Genomic DNA, 21,236 nt, shown 5'->3' on the forward strand with positions numbered 1-21,236 from the left:
TTCGGCGAAGGCCGCCGGAATCTGGGGATTTCCCAGAAACCGGTCGGTGTTCTTCCAGACCCGGTTGAATCCTTTTAACCCGATTTCGAGCCGGTCTCTTGACCCGGGTTCGATCTGTTTCCCCCAACTGCAAACCCAAAAGTCTGTTTCTACATTTACTTTTTATAATTTATTTTAAAATCATTTTCTTAATTCAAAAAAAAAATCATTTAGTTTATATTTAAAAATCATTTACTTATTATTTTTAATTCTAAAAATTATTTTCTTAATTATTTTAAATTCCTAAAATTATTTTCTTTAATTATTTTCAAAAATACAATGTGATTTAATTATTTGTAATTTATTTTAGTTAATTATTTATGAATTTAATTAATTGATTAAAAATTAATTAATTAATTAATTTTATTTATAAATAGTTAAATAAATGTAAATTATTTATAATTAATTCAAATAAATCCTAAAAATTATTTTTAGACTTTTAAAAATTATATTTTGGTATTTAAAAATCAATTAATATTATTATTAATTGATTTTTTCACATTTATTTCTTATTTTATTCATAATAATTAAACTGTTTGTCCGTTAAATACGAAACGAACGCGTATAGACTCAGAAAAATATTGCGCTTTCAATAAAAATACTTTTAAGTCCTAATTTCTTTTGTATTACAATGGCATTTGATTTGTTTATTAGTTTGAGTCGGTATATGATCGGTAAATATTATTATTGACCTGATTTTAATTCTGAACGCCCTAGGACGTATCTTTTAACGATCTGACTTATGTATTACATGAATTATGTGATTACGTGTTATACGAATGACACGATTATGTGTTACGTGATATGCATGCTATTTGTTTACAATTTTAAAATTCCATGATTAATTATAAACGATCGGGTAGATGTCAAGACGTATAGTTACGTCGATTGAGTTTGATTTTGTCAATTAAGATAGTCTTTTTATTTATAGAATCAAGTAGCAAGGAGTGTGGTCAAGTGTTAGACGGAGATAGTAGCCAACAGCTATACGCAGAGTTATAGTAAGAGGTTATCGAGCATACCAGACAAGTACCCCTAACTTCACTTATTGTTCAAGTGACGTTTATTTTGAATCATATTATGCAAATATTATATCTTCATTTATCATTCAATTGATATTGACTCTGAACTATATTCTTTCAATTTCCATACTATTCTAAGTTCAGAATAGTTAAACGTTTTATGTTTTGCTATAAATTACTCTATACAGTGGAACATTGAGTTGAGATTAGCGAATAACTAATTGTTCTAGTTATTTCGCCATCGATTGTTGAGATAGCTCTGGACCATGAGAAATGGGGAGTTATATGATTAAGGATGTCCTTTGATTCGGCTCCTTTGATCAAAATGTTGTATGGATTGGATGAATGCGTAAGTGACCGGGACGGACGGTCCAGCGGAGGGCTATTTCTATGTGTTATATGAAATATTATGACAACAATTTTTCCACAGGCAGGTATTTTGCTTTTTTATTTGAGTACTCGTGTTTTGGGGACATGTTTCTATGAATCATGACCTTGTGCTATCACACGGGCTGATCAGCATGTGATCGTACGTCCGTCGGAGTTAGATTCCAATCTAAAAATTATCGTTTATTGTTGATAGCTTGCGAAGCTTTTATTATTGATCAAATGTTACTGACTTTATCCTGTTGTTGAGTTATTATCAGAATGTGGTTTATCATTTCAAGCACATTTTATACTGCTTGCTGAGCATTTCTTTCGCTCTTACTTTTTTATCAATCTAATCTTTCAGCTAAGCCAGAGCAGGCTTGAGATCCAGGTTTGATCAGAAGTCGAGTGCTTGTAAATAGTGGTGTGTATTCCATGTAGACTGTTTTGGGACGCTTGGGATAGTCTAGAGGTTTGTATTAAAATTTGAATAATCTGTAAAACTAATTAGGCTTATGGTTTGTAATAACATTTGGTTTGTATTAGTGCCTGTTCCATACTATAACCTGTGATCGATCTAGTGCAGGTAAAGGGTCATATTTATTATATTATTCCGCTGTGATTATTTTATTATGATTTATTGGCTAGTGACCCCCAAATCTAGACCCCGGGTATGGAGGGCGTCACAGGTTGGTATCAGAGCTACAGGTTATGGTCACTGAAATAGGCTTAGGATTGTCATAGGTGAGTCATAGGAAGATCACATAAGATAGGCGCGTGTAGTTTAGCTCTTATAGGGTTAATTTTAGGTTATTGGGCTGGGTTATAGTTAAGTTATTTAGGTTTCCTGTTTTGCGTTTAGCCTTAGGCCTTGTGACATTACCCTGCTATTTCGTTGGTTTATTTGAGATTTCAAGCAAGGATTTAAAAGGTTTGGATACTTCTGAGTAAATTTTTTTTGTGTTGTTATTCTCAAGATAATAAACAGGATTATGTGATAATCATGTCACTTGTGTTAATATGGTAGCAAGTTTATGATATTTTGAGAAAAGATAATGTTTGATGATTTTGATATGCTAAGGAATTGCTACATATTTGACACAATGCTTGACAGATTATTATATATGTTGCTTGTTTCTTACCAGAATAATGGCACCAAAGAGAAGGAATAATTCAGGAGAGGATCGTACCGAGAGTCGGATGGATCCAGCGATTGTCCAGATGTTGGGACTAATGCAGCAGTAGATGTTACATCTTACGCAGCAGCAACAACAGCAGCAGCAGCAACAACAACAGCAGCAAGCAGGAGCACCACCTGTAGTGACTTTTAAGCAATTTCAAGCTGTGAAGCCACCTGAGTTCAAGGGAAGTGCTGATCCCGTGGAATCCAATGCATGGCTCAAGGAGATGGAAAAGGCTTTTGAATTAGTCGGAGCAGGAACTGAAGAGAAGACCAAGTTTGCAAGCTACTTTCTGAAGGGTGAGGCGAACTATTGGTAGGAATCCACACGAGCATTGGAAGGAGGTGAGTTTATAACTTGGGAGAGATTCACAGAGATGTTCCTGGAAAAGTATTTCCCAAGGTATATGAAGAATCAAATGGAGATTAAGTTCTTGAACCTGACCTAGGGTGATCTTACCGTGGCTGAGTACGAGGCTAAGTTTATTGAGTTAGCAAGGTTCGTGCCAGACCAGGTTGATACAGATGAAAAGAAAGCAAGAAGGTTTGAACTGGGATTAAAGTTTTGGATTCAGAACAGAAGGGCCATGTTTGAGTTGACTTCATATGTGACAGTGGTTCAGAAAGCAATGGTGATCGAAAGTAAAAGTGACATGTCTCAGAAAGGAAAGGATGGGAAGAAAAGGAAGATAGAAACCTCAGAAGGAGGTAAGCAGCAAGGTAATTTTCAGGGCCGTTTTAAAAAAAGGTCAGAATTTTAGGGTAATAGGAACGTGGGATTCAGAAGACCACAATCAAGAAATGGAGGACAAGGTAACCATTTTCAGAATTCAAGTCAGCAGAGGCCCAATCGTCCACCAGTACCGGATTGTCAGTTTTGTGGTAGGAAGCACTTTGGAAATTGTAATGCTAATGTGACGTGTTTCAAGTGCGTCAGGAAGGGATACTTTGCTAATGTGTGTCAGAATCCGACTCAAGGTCAGAATTTGGGAACTGGTTGTTATAAGTGTGGGAAGCCAGGACATATCGCCAGGAATTGCCCAACACAAGGTATGACGAACAACACCCCAAGGCTTACAGGTGCTCCATCTCAAAATGTGCCAAGGATCGAAGGACCACCAGCAAAGGACCAGCCAAAGGCCAGGACATTCAACATGACTATGAAGGATGATGTTCAAAGTTCAGACGTGGTTGCAGGTACGCTTCTAGTCAACTCCGTAGACGTTAAATTATTATTTGATTCTGGAGCTACAAGATCATTTATTTCTCAAGATTTTATCGATAAGCTGTATTGCGAAGTTAAATTGTTAGAACAAGCATTAATGATAGAATTAGCTAATAAGAATCAAGTTTCCGTCGACCGTGTGTGCCCGAGGTGTGATATTGAGATAGGAGGACATCATTTTTATGCCAACTTGATACCTTTTAAGTTGGGAGAATTTTATGTTATCTTAGGAATGGATTGGTTGTCAGAAAATAACGCTCAGATTGATTGTAAGAATAGGAAAGTGAGACTTCAGACCTTGGATAGTAAGAAGAAAGTGATATTTCGGGGGAATAAGCAAGAGAAAAAGTTATTAACGATAATTCAAGTGAAGAAGTTATTGCGTCAGAATTGCGAAGCATATTTAGCCCATGTTATAGACACCAGCAAAGAAGTTCCAGCACTAGAAGCGATTCCAGTTGTCAATAAATTTCCAGATGTCTTTTCAGATGATCTACCAGGATTACCTCCCAATCGAGAAATTGAATTTGCGATTGATCTAGCACCCGGAATAGAACCAGTTTCTAAAGATCCGTATCGGATGACACCAGTGGAGATGAAAGAATTGGCAATTCAGCTGCAAGATCTTTTGGAGAAAGGAGTTATAAGACCCAGTGTATCCCCATGGGGCGCACCAGTACTGTTTGTCAAGAAAATGGACGGGAGTATGCGACTGTGTATTGACTATCGAGAACTGAATAAGTTAACCATTAAGAACAAGTACCCGTTACCAAGGATCGATGATTTGTTTGACCAATTGAGAGGCGCTGTATGGTTTTCTAAAAAAGATTTAAGATCTAGATATCATCAACTGAAGATCAAGCCAGAAGATATTCCGAAGACCATATTTAGAACCAGATATGGGCATTATGAGTTTCTAGTGATGGCATTTGGATTAACCAATGCACTAGCAGCTTTCATGGATCTGATGAATCGAGTATTCAAGAAGTATTTCGATAAATTCGTGATCGTGTTCATAGACGATATCTTGATCTATTCTAAAATAGAAGAAGAGCATGCAGAGCACTTGAGGATAGTTCTGGAGATACCGCAATAAGAGAAATTGTATGCAAAGTTTTCCAAGTGTGAATTCTGGTTAAAAGAAGTACGATTTCTTGGGCACGTGATTAGCAATAAAGGAATGGAAGTGGATCCATCAAAGATTGAATCCATAATCAACTGGGAGAGACCAAAGACACCAACATGAGTGAGGAGTTTCATGGGACTGGCAGGTTACTATAGAAGATTCGTGCAAGATTTTGCGAAGATAGCTACGCCGTTGACAAAGCTCACCAGGAAAAACCAGAAATTTGAATGGGACGAGAAGTGCGAAGAAAGTTTCCAGGAATTAAAGAATAGATTAGTATCTTCACCAGTGCTAGTCTTACCAGATGAACAAGGAAATTTTGTGATCTACAGTGACGGGTCGTACAAAGGATTGGGATGTATTTTGATGCAGCATGACAAGGTGATAGCCTACGCTTCAAGATAGTTGAAACCACATGAAGAAAAATATCTGACGCATGATCTTGAATTGGAAGCTATAGTGTTTGCATTGAAGATTTGGAGGCATTATCTTTATGGAGAAAAGTGCGAGATCTACACGGACCACAAGAGTTTGAAGTATATCTTCACCCAGAAGGAATTGAACATGAGGCGGAGAAGATGGCTAGAACTAATCAAGGTCTACGACTGTACTATCAACTATCATCCAGGAAAAGCAAATGTGGTGGCTGACACGCTGAGCAGAAACGAAAGGTTGAATATGATAACTTCATCCGAGGAATTGATCAAAGAATTTGAAAAGCTGGAAATAGAGGTCAGTATCCCAAGTATGTCTACAGAGGTATTGTGTGCAACGTCTTTTCAACCAGAACTATTACAGAAGATAAGGAGATGTCAGGAAGAAGTCATGAGCCATGAACGAGACAGTTTGACAGGAGAAGAGTTAGGGAGTCAAAAGGATGATAAAGGAATATTAAGATTTTCTTCCAGAATATGGATACCCAACGTAGCCGAGCTGAAAGATGAAATTCTTCGAGATGCTCACAACTCCAGATATTCAATTCATCTCGGGAGTACGAAGATGTACAGAGATTTAAGAGAAATTTTTTGGTGGCCAAGCATGAAGAAGGAAATTGCAGAATGGGTAAGTAAGTGTTACACTTGCCAGCGAGTCAAAACGGAACATCAAAGACCCAGTGGACTGATATAACCATTGGATATTCCAGAATGGAAGTGGGAGCATATAGCGATGGATTTCGTAGTTGGATTACCGAGGACCAAGGAAAATCATGATGCTATTTGGATTATTATTGTTAGATTGACGAAGTCAGCACATTTTCTTCCTATCAACGAGAGATTTTCAATGGATAAATTAGTTCGGTTATATCTTAAGGAAATTGTGACCCGACATGGAGTTCCAGTATCCATAGTTTTGGACAGAGATCCTCGATTTAATTCAAGATTTTGGAGAAGCTTTCAAGATTGTCTCAGAACGAAGTTGAACATGAGTACCGCGTATCATCCACAGATAGATGGTCAAAGTGAAAGGATGATTCAGACTATCAGAGATATGCTAATGGTATGTGCACTAGATTTTGAAGGGAGTTGGGACGAACATTTGCCATTGGTTGAATTCTCCTACAACAACAGTTATCATGCCGGTATTGGAATGCCGCCTTACGAAGCTTTGTACGGGAGAAGATGCAGATCTCCAATATATTGGGAAGAAGTTGGTGAGAAAAAGATTTTGGGTCCAGAATTGATCCAGCGGACAAAAGAGAAGATAGAGCTCATTCAGAACCGATTAGCAGCAGCTCAAGATCATCAACGCAAATATGCTGATCCTACTAGAATAGATATGGAATTTGAAATTGGAGAAGCAGTGTTATTGAAGGTTTCACCTTGGAAAGGTTTATCAAGATTTGGAAAGAAAGGAAAGCTGAGTCCGTGTTATGTTGGCCCTTTTGAGATTTTGAGGCATGTGGGAAAGGTTGCTTACGAGTTGGCGTTACCACCTTACATGCAGCATATTCATAACGTGTTCCACGTGTCAATGTTAAAGCATTATTTTCCTGATTCGAACCATGTGATAGAATATGAGCCAATCGAGATTCAGCCAGATTTATCTTTTGTAGAGCAACCAGTGCAGATTTTAGATAGGAAAGAAAGAGTGCTTAGGAATAAGTCTGTGTCGTTAGTACGAGTTTTGTGGAGGAATCCCAAGGTTGAAGAGTCAACTTAGGAGTTGGAAAGCGAAATGCGATCCAAGTATCCTCACTTGTTTTCTTAGGCTGATTCTGAGGACAGAATCCTGTTAAGGGGGGAAGGATGTAATATCCGGGAAAAATTATGTGAATATTATTTGTCAAATAAATAAATATTATGTGTTTTATAAATTTAAAGTAATCATTGCCATGATATTAGATGTTACAGTTGTTATGTGTGTTTCTGTGCGGGCCAAAATTTTTTTTCGCTTGATTAATATATGTTTAAACTGCAATTATATGAACCTATCTGCAATCGGGAAGCATATTTATTAGCGTCTTTATTAAGGTACTCGTTTTATTTTGTTTTACGCACGTTTCAATGCATTTTATGTGTTATCTGGTTTTTCTGGTAATTTAGAGATCGTTCCTGTTTTTCAAAAATCATCAGACTGGGACCCCACCGGGACGACAAACCCCACAAAATCCGTGTTTTTATTTTTATAAAACTATTCGTGTTTCAAATACCCTTTATTTTTGTATTTTTAAATTATTCTCAATTTTCGGGGAATTTTGATAGTAATTTTGTGTTTTATCATTTTTAAAATTATTCCCCGTAATTATTATTTTGGGGCCCTAATTATTATAATTAAGGGATAAAAATACCCTTAATTTATTTTGGGGATATAATTTCAGATTTAATATAAATAGCTGGACTGTTTATTTATTTATTTTATTTTATAAAAAAAATCAGAAAATTCATACAAAACAAGAACAATCTTGGGGGTATAATCTTATTAATCACAAAGAATTGATGACTCTAAGCTAACCAGGAAATCAAATCGGACGTTCTACCTATCAAATTGATCCCCATAACGAGCCCATTCTATTGATACTAAAATCACGAATCAAGGGTAAGTATTTTACAAAATCGATTCTGGGGGGTGTTTTTGTTCTTGAAATTTCATTTTTGATTTTGATGAATCATTTGTTGTTCTTGATGCTTGATTATGATTTCTGGAATCACAAGGAGTAATTTACGCTATATTTCAATCGATTTAGTTCAGTATTGAGTAAAAACGAATGATTGAATTTTTGGTTTTTTTAATTTTTATTTTTCTGAATTTTAGAGGTTTTGGTTGTTGTTCTTGATTATGTGGATTGATTGTATGAACTGAGAGCTTGATTTTGATACCTATATCTTCGATTTATGTTGAGAAACGACAGGGATCATTTTTTCTCCGGAAAACCTTAAGGTTTGGCCGGCTTTAATGGCTTTTTGTCGGAGGAATCGTTGCCGGGTCTGTTTGCAGTGGCTGAGTTGATAGACAGGTTATAGGAGTAGTTTAGAATCGATCTGGCTAAAAACGGAATCAGGAGGTGATGTTTTGGCCCCCGTTTAGGGTTCGCCGGAGTCCGGCGAAGGCCGTCGGAATCTGGGGATTTCCCAGAAACCGGTCGGTGTTCTTCCCGACCCGGTTGAATCTTTTTAACCCGATTTCGACCCGGTCTCTTGACCCGGGTTCGATCTGTTTTCCCCCAACTGCAAACCCAAAAGTCTGTTTCTGCATTTACTTTTTATAATTTATTTTAAAATCATTTTCTTAATTCCAAAAAAAATCATTTAGTTTTTATTTAAAAATCATTTACTTATTATTTTTAATTCTAAAAATTATTTTTTTAATTATTTTAAATTCCTAAAATTATTTTTTTTAATTATTTTCAAAAATACAATTTGATTTAATTATTTATAATTTATTTTAGTTAATTATTTATGAATTTAATTAATTGATTAAAAAATAATTAATCAATTAATTTTATTTATGAATAGTTAAATAAATGCAAATTATTTATAATTAATTCAAATAAATCCTAAAAATTATTTTTAAACTTTTAAAAATTATATTTTGGTATTTAAAAATCAATTAATATTATTATTAATTGATTTATTCCCATTTATTTCTTATTTTATTCATAATAATAAAACCGTTCGTCCGTTAAATACGAAACGAACGCGTATAGACTCAGAAAAATATTGCGCTTTCAATAACAATACTTTTAAGTCCTAATTTCTTTTTTATTGTAATGACATTTGATTTTTATATCAGTTTGAGTCGGTATATGATCGGTAAATATTATTATTGACCTGATTTTAATTCTGAACGCCCTAGGACGTATCTTTTAACGACCTGACTTATGTATTACATGAATTATATGATTACGTGTTATACGAATGCCATGATTATGTGTTACGTGATATGCATGCTATTTGTTTACAGTTTTAAAATGCTATGAGTAATTATAAACGATCGGGTAGATGTCAAGACGTATAGTTACGTCGATTGAGTTTGATTTTGTCAATTAAGATAGTCTTTTTATTTATAGAATCAAGTAGCAAGGAGTGTGGTCAAGTGTTAGACGGAGATAGTAGCCAACAGCTATACGCAGAGTTATAGTAAGAGGTTATCGAGCATACCAGACAAGTACCCCTAACTTCACTTATTGTTCAAGTGACGTTTATTTTGAATCATATTATGCAAATATTATATCTTCATTTATCATTCACTTGATATTGAATATGAACTATATTCTTTCAATTTCCATACTATTCTAATTTCAGAATAGTTAAACGTTTTATGTTTTGATATAAATTACTCTATATAGTGGAACATTGAGTTGAGATTAGCGAATAACTAATTGTTCTAGTTATTTCGCCATCGATTGTTGAGATAGCTCTGGACCATGAGAAATGGGGAGTTATATGATTAAGGATGTCCTTTGATTCGACTCCTTTGATCAAAATGTTTTATGGATTGGATGAATGCGTAAGTGACCGGGACGGACGGTCCAGCGGATGGCTATTTCTATGTGTTATATGAAATATTATGACCCCATTTTTGCCACAGGCAGGTATATTGCCTTTTTATTTGAGTACTCGTGTTTTGGGGACATGTTTCTATGAATCATGACCTTGTGCTATCACACGGGCTGATCAGCATGTGATCGTACGTCCGTCGGAGTTAGATTCTAATCTAAAAATTATCGTTTATTATTGATAGCTTGCAAAGCTTTTATTATTGATCAAATGTTATTGACTTTATCCTGTAGTTTAGTTATTATCAGAATGTGGTTTATCATTTCAAGCACATTTTACACTGCTTGCTGAGCATTTCTTTCGCTCATACTTGTTTATCAATCTAATCTTTCAGCTAAGCCAGAGCAGGCTTGAGATCCAGGTTTGATCAGAAGTCGAGTGCTTGTAAATAGTGGTGTGTATTCCAGGTAGACTGTTTTGGGACGCTTGGGATAGTCTAGAGGTTTGTATTAAAATTTGAATAATCTGTAAAACTAATTAGACTTATGGTTTGTAATAACATTTGGTTTGTATTAGTGCATGTTCCATACTATAACCTGTGATCGATCCAGTGCAGGTAAAGGGGTCATATTCATTATATTATTCCGCTATGATTATTTTATTATGATTTATTGGCTAGTGATCCCCAAATCTAGACCCCGGGTTTGGAGGGCGTCACACTTTTCCTTAGCCGTTGATGACTCACTTTACTTAGATATATTTACATAGCATTTCATATTTATAAGTAACCATCATATTCTATTTATTACATCAATGGCTAGAATTGAGATCTACATGAAAATGTTGTTAAGCTTATCAGTTGATAAGCTATTTTGTCAACGGCTATCCAAAATGATAGTTGGCCGTTGACAGCTACAATTACTTAGTGAATAATTATGCTATATATTTTGTTTGTCATCAAGAATACACGTGATTCATAAAAATCTCCCATAATTTATGGTTGATGGAATAACAACCATAAATTAGAGTCTTGATGATAACAAAACATATCATTAATAAAATTCTCTGGATATAGCATAAATAAATGATCATTAAGCTATTGAGTTTCAAAGTGAACAGAAAATACAAACAGAATTGAAAAGATATTACCTTAAGTTATTGCTCTTTTAGTCTGAGTTGATCATTCGGCTTTCTTCTGCTTTTCCTAGTTGTAACCAAACTGTCTTTGAAGAATACCATATAATACTCCTTCATTTTCAATGTGTTAGGTCCCGAAGTATCGTAGAGGGGGGGGGGGGGTTTAATACGATACTCTCTAACTTAAAAAATTCTTTCAAATATTTTACAGATAAATAATTTAGTATTCTGTTAGTGGTTCCGTGTACACAAGATATTCATGGAAATATATATTCATATATAAATCCTCGAGAAATTGTTACACTCTGATCAATATATTGACCGGCTACAATCCAAGAATAACAGTGTTCTAGAAATTTCTTTGTCTGAGGATTTAATTATCGGATAACTATTACAAAGCTCCTTAAGAAAATCAAAATGTAAAAATGAGCATTATAACGTTTCTCCTATGCGAAGATTAAGATATAACTTTGAGAGTATATCTTCTATGTATCCCTTTGTTCCATTTTCTTGAGCTCTCGTGAGAGAGATGAAGAACATGAGCTAAAATAATTGTTGTTAACTGAATTAACTCTTCTGCTTCTTGAGTGTAGTCTTTATATTAATTTAAATTATGTGGCCAAATGTTAACCAGGTAAAACAATTTATGGAATCAATAAATGTTGTGTGCTGGTGTTACTAGTGACCATAAGGAGTTTTGCACTTAGAATCTTCAAGAATGCATCAATTGGTGCCTCATATGTTGCAAGTAGGAGAGGTGGTGCTTAGAGTAGCCAATGAAGACTCTTTGCCTTAGAATTTGAAGATATTGGCGCCTACAAGAAGAGTGAAAGAGAGTACTTGCGCTAGAGGGAGCAAGATGGTCCTTTGATAGCTTTTGAGCTTCAAGATTGCAACTGGAGCCTAGAGGGAGCAAGATGGCCCTTTACTTAGTTTTTTTCTTGCCACTGGTGCCTCCTAGGGACAAGTACAAGACTACGGGCGCCTAGAGTGTACAAAGGTGCACTTTTGACTTAATTTTTGATATCATTTCTTCCTTGTTGCTTCTACTAGGTCAAGACCACTTCTAGTACTTAGTTTTTAAGCCATAATATAAGGTAGTGGATCCTACTAGGTAAGAGAGTAGCCTTGGTGACTCCTACTACAAGGTAGTGATCACTTTTATCTAGTTTATGAGAGCCTTTTAACCCTTTAGCTGTACATCCTGCACACCTCTTCTCGTACTTTAGAAGACTAGATGTTCAATCCAAGTATGTTCTTTAAGTTAACAATTTTTCTCTTGATAATACTCATATTCCTTTCACGAACCGCAGACACCTAGTGCAACTGGTCTGGTTCATAGAAGACTAACTTCGATTCAGGTCTTCATATTATAGCCTTAATTACATTGTTAAGTTTGTAGCAACTTTATCACTTTTAACACTGACTGTTAATAAACAATGTACTTTCACTGGTATCTTTTCCGGTACTTAGACAACATCTTCAGTGTTTCTACAATCTTGAATAGTTCATTCTCTGTTCTTCACTAACGCTTAAACATAGATAAACTCCTTTCAGTGAGTGTAACTTCAAGACTGCATTTATCTTCTTAAACTTTGTATATACCCTGTCTTCAATTCTTCATATTTTTATACTTTAAATACTGCCTATCTTCAATCAAATGTTGATACACTAAAATCTCCTGGTGACACTTTTACAACCTAATGGATGTCCTTGAGACTAAGGACTAAACCAAAGCACAGTTCATTATATACAAGATAACTTTAACGATCTCAAGTCTAAGGACACTTGTACAACTATCACTCAGTGAATAACTATTGACACGTGAGTAATCTCCATTAGTTGTTCAACTTATTGAGTCATGTTCAGTGAACTTATTCTCTAATATGCACCTACATACTAGCTATAGTGTCACCACACAAATGCCTATGAGAACAGACATCCTCCTGAAGGGAGCAAGCATAGTATGTACCAATCTTTGCGGATCCACTAACATCCGATTACTTATCCTATGATCATGAACTGCTTAAGTATAGAGTTATCATCTTCTAGATCTCACTATTATAATCTCATTATAATTCTAGAAGCTTTACTCTAAACTATGGAGCATCTTACTTAAAACACTTTAAATAGATAAAGCCCATAATAAAACCAAAATAAGTCTTTTATTAATTTCAATGAAATCAAATAGGAATACAAGAAAGTTCTTCCTAACTCATCATGCATGATTGGATTTAGGACAAACACTTTCAATCTCCCACTTGAACTAAAACCAATCACCCTGGTATCTAATACCCATCTTCTCTTTATGACGATCAAAGTGAATCTGAGACAATGACTTTGTGAGTGGGTCTGCTACGTTGTTATGTGTGTCAACTCTCTCAATCTTGACATATCCTCTTTCAATGATTTCCCTAATCAAATGAAAGCGTCGCAAAATATGTTTGGAATTTTTATGAGACCTAGGTTCCTTGGCTTATGCTATTGCTACGTTGTTATCACAATACAACACAATAGGCTCCTCAATGCTAGGAATAACTCCCAACTCAGAAACAAATTTCCTCATCCAAACGACTTCTTTTGCAGCCTCACTTGCAACTATATATTCTGCTTCCGCTCTGGAGTCAGTCGTTGTAGACTGTTTGGAACTCTTCCAACTAATCGCACCACCATTCAGAATAAACACGTACCCTGACATGGATTTGCTATCATCACTTTCTGATTAAAAACTAGAGTCAGTATAACCCTCTATTTTCAACTCAGATTCACCACCAAAAACAAGAAAAATATCCTTAGTCCTTCGCAAGTATTTAAGGATGTTCTTCACTGTTTTCCAGTGGTCCTCACCTGGATCGGACTGATATCTGCTCGTCATACTAATTGAATAAGCAACATCAGGCCTAGTACATAACATCTCATATATGATAGATCCTATTGCTGAAGCATAAGGAATCTTACTCATACGTTTTCTTTCCTCAGGTGTCTTAGGAGACATATTTTCGGAAAGGGATACTCCATGGCTCATCGGTATGAGACCTCTTTTGGAGTTTTCCATGATAAACCTTTTAAGCACTTTCTGGATATATGTACCCTGGGTAAGACCTATCATTCTTCTAGATCTATCTCTATAGATCTTCATACCGAAGATGTAGGATGCTTCTCCCAAGTCCTTCATAGTGAAGTTCTTCGATAGCCACACTTTGACTGATTGCAGCATCGGTATATCATTTCCTATAAGAAGTATGTCATCCACATACAATACAAGAAATGTTACCGCGCTCCCACTAACCTTCTTGTAGACACATGGTTCATCTATGTTTTTGATAAAACCAAACTCTTTGATTGTCTCATCAAAATAGATGTTCCATCTACGAGAAACTTGCTTTAAACTATATATGGTTCGTAGCAGCTTACCCACTAGGTGTTCATTTCCCTTGGAAAGAAAACCCTCTAGCTGTGTCATATACACTTCCTCTTCAAGTTTCCCATTGAGGAAGGCCGTTTTCACGTCCATTTGCCAGATCTCATAGTCGTAGTAAGCAGCAATCGCAAGCAAAATCCGAATTGATTTTAACAGGGCTACAGGCGAAAAAGTTACATCAAAGTCAATCCCTTGCCTTTGTCTGAATCCTTTTGCCACGAGCCTGGTCTTATAGGTCTCCACCTGGCCATCTGCTCCAATCTTTCTTTTGTATACCCATTTGCACTCAATAGGCTTCACACCCTCAGGTGCTTCAACCAAAGTCCATACTTGGTTGGTATAGATAGATTCCATTTCGGACTTCATAGCACTTTGCCATTTCTCTGAGTCAACACTACTCATAGCCTCATTATAGGTCATAGGGCCGTCATCATCAATGATTGACAACTCATTGTCATTCTCAATGACTAGGCCATAATACCTCTCAGGTCGGCGAGACCCTCTCCCTGACCTACGAATGGGCTGTTCCACAGAAGGTTGTTCAGTCTGAACAGGTGTTTCTACTTGAACCGTAGTAGTTTGTGCTTCTTAAACTTCATCAAGTTCAATTTTTCTCCCACTGTTTCCTTCAAGGATAAACTGCTTTTCCAAGAAGGTAGCATGTCTGGAGACAAACACCCTATGATCGGTGTAAAAGTAATACCCTAAAGTCTCTTTAGGATATCCCACAAAACTACATTTTACGGATCGAGATTCCAGCTTATCAGGGTCAACTTTCTTGACATAAGCTGGACATCCACAAATCTTAACGTGTTTAAGACTCGGTTTCCTTTCTTTCCATATCTCATATGGAGTTTGAGGAACAGATTTGGAAGGCACCTTATTCAGTAAATATGCTGAGGTTTCCAATGCATAACCCCACAGGAATACTGGAAGATCCGCATAGCTCATCATGGACCGAACCATGTCTAACAAAGTTCTATTTCTCCTTTCAGATACCTCATTCAACTGTGGAGTATATGGAGGAGTCCACTGGGAGACTATACCATTTTCTTTGAGATAATCTAGAAACTCTCCATTCAAGTATTCACCACCTCGATCTGATCAAAGAGTTTTAATACTATGTTTGGTTTGTTTCTCCACTTGATTCTTATATTCTTTGAACTTTTCAAAGGCTTCAGACTTGTGTTTCATCAAATACACATATCCGAATCTAGATCGATCATCTATGAAAGTAATAAAGTATGAAAATCCACCCATGGCTTGCGTAGACATTGGGCCACATACATCTGTGTGTACCAATCCTAGCAAATCTGCAGCCCTCTCTCCATGTCCACTAAATGGAGATTTGGTCATTTTGCCCAATAGACTAGACTCGCATGTAGGATATGATTCAAAATCAAAGGGGTCAAGTAACCCTTCCTTATGCAATGTTTGCAGTCTATTTTCACTAATATGATCAAGTCTGCAATGCCACAAAAAGGTGAGACTTTCATCATCCCTTTTTCTTTTATTATTATGTTCAATTTGTAGTAAATTATGCTCTACGTCACATACATACAGACCATTATTTAAAATACCACTTCCATAAAGAACGTTATCTCTAAGAATTGAACATTTATTATTCTGAATACCAAACAAAAATCCAGCCAAGTCTAACATGGGAATAGAAATAATATTCCTCACAATCGAGGGAACAAAATAACAATTATTTAAAACAATAGTCTTGCCCGTAGGCATATGTAAATGAAATGATTCTACAGCTTCAGCAGAAACTCTTACTCCATTTCCCATCCGTAGAATCACCTCCTCTTCCTCAAGAGTCCTACTTCTCCTTAGTCCCTGCAATGAATTGCAAATGTGAGAACCACAGGCGATATCTAATACCCAAGTAGAAATTTGATTTAATGACATATTCACTTCAATCATGAACATACCTGAAATAGAAGCGGTAGTCTCACCACCCTTCTTCTTCTTCTTCAATTCTGCAAGGTAAACCATGCAGTTCCTTTTCCAGTGCCCCACCTTGTTACAGTGGAAGCAAACAGCTTTGCTCTTGGGGTCTTCAGCTTTTGGTGGAACCGGCTTTTTCTCACCTACTTTCTTCTTCTTGGAAGGGTTCTTCTTCCTTTTCTTAGGATTGGAACCTTCACCAATTAGAAGAACAGAGCTCTTCTTAGAGGGAAAATTCGATTCCGTAGTCTTCAACAAGTTGTGGAGTTCAGCCAGGCTGACATCCAGCTTATTCATGTGAAATTTCACAACAAACTGTGAAAACGAACCCGGAAGTGATTGCAAGACCAAGTCTTGAGTCAGTTCCCCATCCATGTTAAAACTAAGTTGTCCAAGACGTTCAATCAAATTGATCATCTTAAGTAAAGGGTCATTCACAGATGATCCCTCAAATATCCTACAACCGAACAGCTCCTTCGATATCTTATATCGAGCTGTCCTCCCTGCCACATCATACAACTCTTGTAGATGTGTAAGGATAGTGTGAGCATCCATATGCTCATGCTGCTTCTGTAGCTCAATGTTCATGGAACCTAGCATGATACATTGAGCAACATTTACATCATCTATCCACTTACGATACACAACATGTTCATCATTATGTGCATCGTCAGCAGGTTCAGCAGGCTTAGGTGAGTCAAGCACATATTCCAGCTTCTCAACCCTGAGAACAATTCTCAAGTTTTGAAGCCAGTCAGCAAAATTAGGACCAGTCAACTTGTGAGCATCTAGTATGCTCCGGAGTGATAGTACAGAAGACATAATGTATATAGTAAATCTGGAAATGATGAACACATAACAACACTTATCAAATATTCAATTTCATTTCAAAACACTATATGAATCGGGTCTTTATTCATAAGTGGCTCCCACTAGTTTATCTAATTTATACAACCCCCTAAGTGAAAAATTAAGCATTCATAATGCTAGTGGGAATAGGGATCCTACATTCCATCACACAACCTCGGCTGTAGCATGAAACGTCATGTGATGTTCAATAGGCAGACAACTCTTGTCAATTACATCTTATGTTATTCCCTAATAAAACTTTAGCCTCTTGAATAATTGAGTCACGGCTATAGCACGATAGACTCAATATTCTAAGTCAAGTCTAACCCAACATTTTGTACAATTGAATCAGTCTCCAACGGCCCACGGCTACAGCACGTAACGACCTTTAGATTCTAATTCAACGTACATATCTCTATGTAATAGATAAGTATTTCTTATTTCGAAATCAAAGCCCTCGGCTGTAGCACGAAATGACAATGATTTAAAAATAAGAACTACTTTCTACCATATTGGAAGGCTATGACCGACACAAGCTCGTTGTGTTATTGGCCAATTACTAATTGATATTATTTAATTTTAGAGGGATTATATTATGTTACAATTATAATCATATTATAAAGAGATTCTTCCTTTTAAATTAAATATTTCAAATCAATAATCGATAATCAGATGATTCCCAGATCGGGAGGAGCATTGTCAAGAGGCGTCATTTAATACCCCTTTCTTACAGATCGAAATCCGATTTTTGACAGAATCATCCTTTCTCTCAATATTGAAAATTCATATTTAATTACGTGTTTCATAAACACAAGGATCTCATTATTGTATTCATAATATTATTGTTAAGGAAAGAAACGATTCTTATTCTAGATTTTCTTGAGCACGCCTTATTTTGATTTAAGTTCACCTAAATCTATCATCGCATGGTAAACATAGGCATATATCTCATATATAAAAATAAATAAACAAGTAAGCATGCAAGTAATATCATGTCACACATTGATATAATGATGTATGGATTTATTATAGCATTTAAAAGCAATTAAAACAATTAAAACATGCTTTAAAACACTTTCGGGAATATAAACAGTTCAAAACTTTTATATAAAAAATATTTGACCATTCTATTAGATCCGTCTTGGAAAAACGAATCAAACGATATATTGCACGCCCAAAACGGAGTTACGAAACTCCCAAAAAATCAAATTTAATGTAGACAGACGGGCTATAACGCATTCCTGTAATGCGTTACAAGGGCTGTGACGCATTCTGGTAATGCGTTACAGCATTGTTAAGCAATTAACGGGTGTAACGCATTCGGTAAATGCGCAACAGGAGTGTAACACATTTCTGAAATGCGCGACACCCCCCCGGCGATTGCGCTTCACGCGCCCAGCTGATAAGTGGCATTTTATACCACTTAGAACGTCTTATAATAGCTTGAATTGGTGTCTTGAAATCAAGTATTTTGTGTATTTGATGCGTTTTTCTAGTGTTTGTGCATTTCAGGGTATTAATTGCATTTCGGGAGAGAATTCATCGATAATAAGCCTTGGCATGTGTTTAGCATTGCAAGAGGGAAGATAGAAGCAGATTGCAGCGAAGAAACGGAAGAAAAATGGATCAGTTTCCAGAAGGGGGCTAAGCGCCCGCTCAGCTCTGCTGAGCGACCACTCAGGAAGCTGAGCGCCCGCTCAGGAATACTGAGCGGCCGCGCAGGGTCGGATTTTCAGAATTAATATTTTAGACTCCTATTTCTGTTTGACTTCCAACTTCTGAGTTAGCTGGGATTTATGGGACTCCTATATAAGTAGATTTCAGAGATGTTTCACAAAGGTTTGATCGTAGTATTAATCGAAGAGCAAGGAGATAAGGAAGAAGATCATTTTAGCACACCACAACGAAGAGGAAGCATATTTTCTTATGATTCTTTATTTCGTTGTAACGTTGGATGCTAGTTTTCTTTACTTTGAACCTATTTATTTAGTTTTCTTTACTTTGAACCTATTTATTCTTGTGACGTACTCTGGTTTAATATAAGTAGTTTTAGTTATTATTCTTGTGTGTTATTATCATGTTTTCATATGAACCCATGATGACGATGAGTGCTATCATGGGTTAATCATGATCATGGGGTCGTAGCAGATTTACTATGGAATTCTTTAGTTAGTTGTTTAATACCTCAGTGTGTGATGATTGTATGATATCTAGTATTGGTTGTGCGTAATAGTCTTATGTACGTCGCAGACATATAAGATAGGGTGTTAATCTCTTGTGAACCGACGGTGGATCTTGAGATTTAGAACTTGCCATGCTAGCATAGGTTCATGTACGAGTATGCATGATTAGTGGGTAACTCTAACCGTTTTATTCGCCCTGTGTAATCAAAAGGAATAACTTGTGCTTAAATCGTTATGTTGTAAATTTCTGTAGACATATAGGGACTCAACCTAATTGATGCCTATTCAATTTCTATCTTAATTGTGGATGCTTGGTAGAATGGTCTTAGTACAATGAAAGTTGTCTTTTATCAGTTTCGTGTTATTCAATTAATATCATCATTGTTGCATGCTAAGGGTAATAACAATGGCTATTGACGGAAGTAGTAATGAAGTTGTTATCTCATGAGTGTTTTAATATTATTAATTCAAGTGTTAATTAAGTGCTTAATTCTTATAGTTAATTATAGTTAATAACTAGTTAATCAAATCTAAGTGTTATTGTCTTAACATTGAGAAGTAATCATACATTGGTGAGTGAGTTTAATTGAACATAATTAATCTGAGTCTATATGGGAACGAACTAGAAAGTATTTTATATTACTTGCGAACGCGTATACTTGCGTGTGTTATTAGCGCATGTTTTCGCCCTAACAAGTTTTTGGCGCCGCTGCCGGGGATCTCGGCGTATTTGTTTAGTTTATGTACTTACCATCACTGGTCATTAGGACTCAGTGATTAAGACGTGTTACTTATTGTTTCCGGTTGTGTTTTAGGTACTTTAGCGAGCGTTTATGCAAACTCGTTCTCGAACTCGCAAGAGGACTTTAGATACGGCTGAGGAGACAGACGAAGTTCTTGATATTCCAGAGAAGATAGATTTTGAAGATTCGGATTCAGGAAGTGAGCAGAAAGAACCATTAATCATGGGTGATTGTATTATTCAGGCAGATCCAGCTCTGATGGATTTTTCTCGGCCTAAAATTGATGATATTCAGTCTAGCATCATGCAGCCGGCTATTGAGGCCAATAACTTTGAAATCAAGCCGGGCACTATTCAGATGGTGCAGAATTCTGTTTCTTTCGGAGGTGCTGCGACTGAAGACCCCAACATGCACATAAGGAATTTTGTCGAGATCTGCAGTACTTTCAAGTATAATGGTGTGACTGATGAGGCTATCAAGATGCGGCTTTTCCCATTCTCTCTGAGGGATAAAGCTAAGGACTGGTTACATTCTGAACCAGCTGGGTCTATCACTACTTGGCAAGATCTTGCGCAAAAGTTTCTGGTTAAGTTTTATCCAATGGCGAAGACTGCTTCTATGAGGAGTGCTCTTACTCAGTTTGCACAGCAACCTACAGAATCTATGTGTGAAGCTTGGGAGTGCTACAAAGAGATGTTGAGAAAGTGTCCACATCATGGAATGCCTTATTGGATGGTGACCACTGGTTTCTATAATGGTTTGGGGGCCCAATCTCGGTCCATACTCGATGCAGCAGCTGGAGGCGCCTTGTGGGCCAAAAGCTATACTGAGGCTTATAATCTTATTGAGACTATGGCTGTAAATGAGCATTAAAACCAAACTTAAAGGATGATGCCTGGGAAGGTAGCAGGTATTCTAGAAGTCGATTCAGCTACAACTATTGCAGCACAGCTCCAAGCGCTGTCTATGAAGGTCGATTCTCTAGCCACCTATGGGGTCAATCAGATAGCTATAGTCTGTGAGCTTTATGCAGGTTCTCATGCTACGGATCC

General features: G+C 36.4%; 1 non-coding gene across 1 annotated transcript; it reads right to left on the reverse strand.

Moving 5' to 3' along the window:
* Positions 1-20,799: 20,799 nt before the first annotated feature.
* LOC141662637 (small nucleolar RNA R71) lies at positions 20,800-20,906 on the reverse strand. The gene has a single exon (XR_012550743.1). It is a non-coding gene; the product is annotated as a small nucleolar RNA R71 (small nucleolar RNA).
* Positions 20,907-21,236: the final 330 nt, after the last annotated feature.

The sequence above is a fragment of the Apium graveolens genome, chromosome 5 (genome assembly GCF_009905375.1).
Source record: "Apium graveolens cultivar Ventura chromosome 5, ASM990537v1, whole genome shotgun sequence".
Lineage (NCBI taxonomy): Eukaryota > Viridiplantae > Streptophyta > Magnoliopsida > Apiales > Apiaceae > Apium > Apium graveolens.